The sequence below is a fragment of the Triticum dicoccoides genome, chromosome 4B (assembly GCF_002162155.2).
Source record: "Triticum dicoccoides isolate Atlit2015 ecotype Zavitan chromosome 4B, WEW_v2.0, whole genome shotgun sequence".
NCBI lineage: Eukaryota > Viridiplantae > Streptophyta > Magnoliopsida > Poales > Poaceae > Triticum > Triticum dicoccoides.
Window position 1 is genome coordinate 421,388,981 of NC_041387.1, and position 5,784 is coordinate 421,394,764.

Sequence of the window (5,784 nt, forward strand, 5' to 3'; positions counted from 1 at the left end):
TACCACCTAGCGACTAGATAATCTTGTAATATCAATACTAGATGCTATTCCTCATGTACACACATTTATAGGATTGTGAGGTGCACAAAGCACATCACTCCCCCAAAATGGGATGTTCCATTGATCTCTCACACGAGCCAACTAGGATACAAACAGGAAGCAAAAAGGCTCAACGCACGACGCACACGTACATGATGTGCAAACCAACACACACATACTTGATTGATCAAGATAAGCAAGTTGGAAGCGCAACATATACAAACACATGCAAGGAACAAAACCAAAACATGCAAGGGGGCAAGTAACTTTCAAGGTAAACAATTTAAGTACAAGTTACCGCAAGGAGGCACATTGGATATAAGATAGAAACTTGATAATCCAATTGACTTGGATTGAGACAAAGAGAATGATGAAGTCCCCTTAATTCTTCATAATGTAGCCAAGTCTCCAATGCCCTCCAACAACACCTATTTATCAAGTTTGAGCTTGTTGGTCCCCAACCAAGTTGGGTCCTAAGAGGTTAGTCACAATAGGTTTGGATACCCAAATGGTTCTTTGCTTGACACCACTTTGAGTACCAACAAACTTGGCAAACACATTGCCAACCTTATCCTTACCAAGAGAATAGATATCATCAATAATAATTGGGTTGGATAAGTTACCACTAGTGCATGAAGAAGCGACGTGACCTTTCTCACGACATAAGTAGCAACGTCTACTCTTCACTTTCTTCTCACTTGATTTCTCAATTTGAGAAGCATTAACTTGAGTCTTCTTGCGAAGAGGCCTTTCTTCAACTTGATGTTGAGCATGAGATTGAACTTGTGCCCTCTTCCCTTGTTGCTTGACACTAATGGCCTTCTTCTTCAATGGGCAAGATCTAACATGATGCCCTTCAACTTTGCACTTGAAGCAAACAATCTTGGCCGAATTCTTGACTTGTTCTTGGCCCTTCTTCTTGTTCAACTTGGACTTCTTCTTCTTGTTGGAGTTGAATCCAAGTCCACCTTTGTCATTGGTGGATTTTTGCACAGTCAAGATATTGTTGAGTGTGGCCTTCCCTTCATGACACTTTTCCAAGTCTTTCTTCAAAGAAGTGACTTGGGCCTTGAGCTCTTTGATTTCCTCTACATGGTTAGTCTCAACACAAGTACTAGAGGAAGTATAAGCTTCATCGTTAGAGCAACAAGGCAAGGAAAGCAATTCATCACAAGATGTACCAACATTGTGAGTAGATGAATTACAAGGACTAGCACATGGCAATATACTATTTTGACTAGAAGTAGTGCTAGCATCCACATGAGGCTCACTAGATGTTACCTTAGCAATCATGGCCTCATGAGCTATATTTAGCACACTATGGGATACTAGAAGATCATCATGAGAGCTTGAGAGATTTTCTTGGCTTTCTTCCAATTTCCCATAATTGCTAGATAACACCTCAAGTTGAGCCCGTAGCTCAACATTCTCCTTCAAAATGGATGCTTCACAAGTAATAGAATTAGTAGCACAAGCATCATCATTAACAACAAGAGGAGAAGTCAACTTGGCAAGCTCTTTTAAATAAGAAGCTTCAAGTTGGGCATGAGACTCGGTGAGTTTGATGAGCTCACCCTTGATGACCCTTGAGCCATTTTCGAGGTGCTCAAAATCCTCAAGGAATCTAGCATGAGAAACTTCAAGATTAGCATTTTTAGTTTTGAAATCATTGGCCACCTCAAGAGCTCTATCATGAGATTCCCTCACTCTAGATAATTCTAGAGCAAAAGTCTCCTCAAGAGATTCGGAGGTGATTTGTTCATGTTCAAGAGCTTGAGATAGCTCCGCGATCTCATTTGCGTAATCACGCCCATGAGCTTCCATTTTCTCAATGGTGACCTCATGCTCCTCGAGATGAGATTCCAACTCCTCAATATATTTCTTGCCCTCAATGGCAATGGACATAATTTCCATGAAGTTGGAACGAGCAATTTTATTTTTATGAAGAGCTTTAAAAATCATCTCCCCCTTTAGTTTTTAAGGAGGCAACACTATCATTCTCTTCATCATTATCCTCATCATCATTAGCATCAACATCATCATCAAGAGACATATTGGGGTACAAAGTAGGAGATACCTTTGATGCCTTAGCCATAAGGCAAAAAACAATAGATGATGATGTAGGATCCCTTGAGGCACCATTAAACACCACATCTTGTTCCATGGAGTGTTCGGTTTCCTCTACATTGTTAGCACAATAATTCGAGGAAATAGATGCATTTTTATCATGGCAACAAGACATAGCAAGCATATCATCATGCGATTTAGTCAAGCAATTTATACATGATATGCAAGGACTATCAACACAAGCATGTGAAACATTTGGAGTGCTCGAAGTGTTAAAGCCCAAAGAAGGAGCATTGCAATAATATAGTGATGAAGGATCATCCACAATAAGCATACTATCACCATTGCAATGACCAACACTACTCACCATATCATTCCCTTGTGGAAAACCACATGTAGGTGAAGTAGAAGAAGTTGAGAAGACTATACGACCGGAGGTGGAGGGGGAACAATCATCCCCACAAATATTGGACACACCATATTTATCTTGAAGCTTTGTCCACAACTCATGAGCATCCCGGAATGGCATGAGTTGAAAAATAACTACATTGCTCAAAGCATCAAAAAGCACATTAGAAGCTTGAGCATTGAGATAAGAGTTTTTCTCATCCTCTAAAGATAATCATTGGGGATCCTTTGGAGGAGAAAAACCCATATCTACAATTCGCTCTAAATTTGGGTCCATGACCCTAAAGAGATTAAGCATGCGAATTACCCAAACATCAAAATTTGTGCCGTCAAAACTAAGAGTGTCAGAATCCTAATCCCCTAGTCGACATCTTTACTCTCTAGGCGGTTAAGCCTAACAATAGAGACAAGGCTCTGATACCAGTTGAAAGATCGCGGATGTCGCCTAGAGGGGGTGGGTGAATAGGCGTTTTAAAATAATTATGGTTTAGGCTTGAACAAATGCGGAATAAACCTAGCGGTTAATTTGTCAAGCACAAAACCTAAAACAACTAGGCTCACCTATGTGCACCAACAACTTATGCTAAGCAATATAAGCAACTATGTGATAGCAAGATATATGATAAAGAACAATATGGCTATCACAAAGTAAAGTGCATAAGTAAAGGGCTCGGGTAAGAGATAACCGAGGCACGCGGAGACGACGATGTATCCCGAAGTTCACACCCTTGCGGATGCTAATCTCCGTTTGGAGCGGTGTGGGGGCACAATGTTCCCCATGAAGCCACTAGGGCCACCGTAATCTCCTCACGCCCTCGCATAATGCAAGATGCCGTGATTCCACTAAGGGACCCTTGAGGGCGGTCACCGAACCCGTACAAATGGCGACCCTTGGGGGCGGTCACCGAACCCGTACACTTTGGCAACCCTTGGGGGCGGTCACCGGTACCCATCAAATTGCTCGGGGCGATCTCCAGAACCTAATTGGAGACCCCGACGCTTGCCCGGAGCTTTACACCATAATGATTGAGCTCCGAACACCACCAACCGTCTAGGGCACCAAGGCACCCAAGAGGAACAAGCTCTAGGGTGCGCAAACACCCAAGAGTAATAAGCTTCTCAAACTTCACTTCCACGTATCACCGTGGAGAACTCAAACCGATGCACCAAATGCAATGGCAGGGGCACACAGAGTGCCCAAGTCCTTCTCTCCCAAATCCCACCAAAGCAACTAATGCTAGGGAGGAAACTGAGAGGAAGAACGCGAAGAACTCCAAGATCTAGATCCAAGGGGTTCCCCTCACTTAGAGGAGAAAGTGATTGGTGGAAACGTGGATCTAGATCTCCTCTCTCTTTTCCCTCAAGAACTAGCAAGAATCCATGGAGGGATTGAGAGTTAGCAAGCTCGAAGAAGGTCAACAATGGGGGAAGAACACGAGCTCAAAGGATTAGGTTCATTGAGGAAGAAGACCCCCTTTTATAGGACCTCCCGAATCCAACCGTTATGTGCTCAGGTCGTGCACAAGCGGTACTACCGCTTGGAGGAGCGGTACTACCACTTAGCACGGTCAAAACAGCCCAACGAGAGAGAAAACATGAGATTTTGGTCCGGAGCGGTACTAACGCTTAGGAGCCACGGTAGTACTTCTCTGGAGCGGTAATACCGCTCAGGAGCCGCGGTAGTACCGCTCTGGAGCGGTAGTAAAAAATTACATCCGCTCTAGTCGCGGTAGTACCGCTGCAGCCTTACCAAAACAACCACAACTTTTGCAAACGGACCCCGAATTCAACGAAACCAAGTTTGTTGGAAAGGTAACAACATGGGATAACACAATATTGATAGAAATATCAAGAATAAGAAAATGAGAAAAGTCCTATAAGAAAATGGTGAGAACCCTTCATCGGATAAGACCGGTAAAACCTCCAACACCGAAAACATCATAGAAGACGCATGCGAACTCCATTTTCGATGAACTCAAGCTTGTCATCAAGATGACCATAATCTCTAAGACTCACAAATATAACCAAACAAGAACCAAGAAACATGATGCAAGGATGCAATGGTTTGAGCTCTCTACTAACGATACGATCAAGCTATCAACTTGAGAGCCCCCCTTGATAGTACGGCAAACGATCCTATAACTCGGTCTCCCAACTACCACCACAAGACCGGTAAAATATAAAACCTATCAAGGGAAAACCTTTGACTTGCACATGGTCCACTTGAGCTAGATGAAGACGATCTTGACTCCCTCAAGTTGGACCACCTTTCTTGATTGCGTTGGCTCGATGAAGACTAGAGGATTGCTCCCCCATAGTTCACTATGGGTGAGCCACTCTTCGGCACATCTTCACAAGTCCATTGACACCACAATGGATGGCAAGATTCAAGCACTTGATCTCTTTGTGATGCTCCACTTGAACTTGCACACGGCAATCTTGATGACGATCACCACTTGATGTCATCCTTTCCATGGGTTGTATGATATCTTCCTCTTGACGCAAGCCCATGGATACGTACCTAACCCCACATATAACTCTCACATAGACCATGTGTTAGTACATAAAGTGCAATGGACAATGCTTACCATACCATGGGATCACTTGATCCCTCTCGGTACATCTTCTATGCTTTGTGAGTTGATCAACTTGATTCACTCTTGACTTAGTCTTGATCAACCTTGAATCTTTGCAACTCTCTTCATTTGGATGATGTCTTGAAGGTAAACATGAATGATCACACAACCTTCTTCTTCAAGACATGCTTGCAATAAGCTCAACACTCATATGACCAATCTTTGGATAATTCCTTAATAGCACCTTGGTCATCACAAACTCTCATTGAAACCAACAAATGGACTCCAAGAAAAGCCTATGGGCAAACCCTTCAAATATAACTCAAGGCAACCATTAGTCCATAGAGATTGTCATCAATTACCAAAACCACACATGGGGGCACCCCATGTCCTTTCACTTGTCATCTTGATCTTAATTTTCAATCACATGATAGTTATTTTGTTGAGTTTGCTCCCACAACTATTCATGAGAAGAATTTTGCTTATGTGGAGAGTAGTAAATTTTCTATGCTTGTAGATCATGAAAAGAATGCTTTAGGTGCTGGTTATATTGTTGAATTCATTCATGATGCTACTGAAAATTATTATGAGAGAGGAACATATGCTTGTAGGAATTGCAATAATATCAAGTTTCCTCTCTATGTGCTTAAAATCTTGAAGCTATGCTTGTTTTACCTTCCTATGCTAATTGATT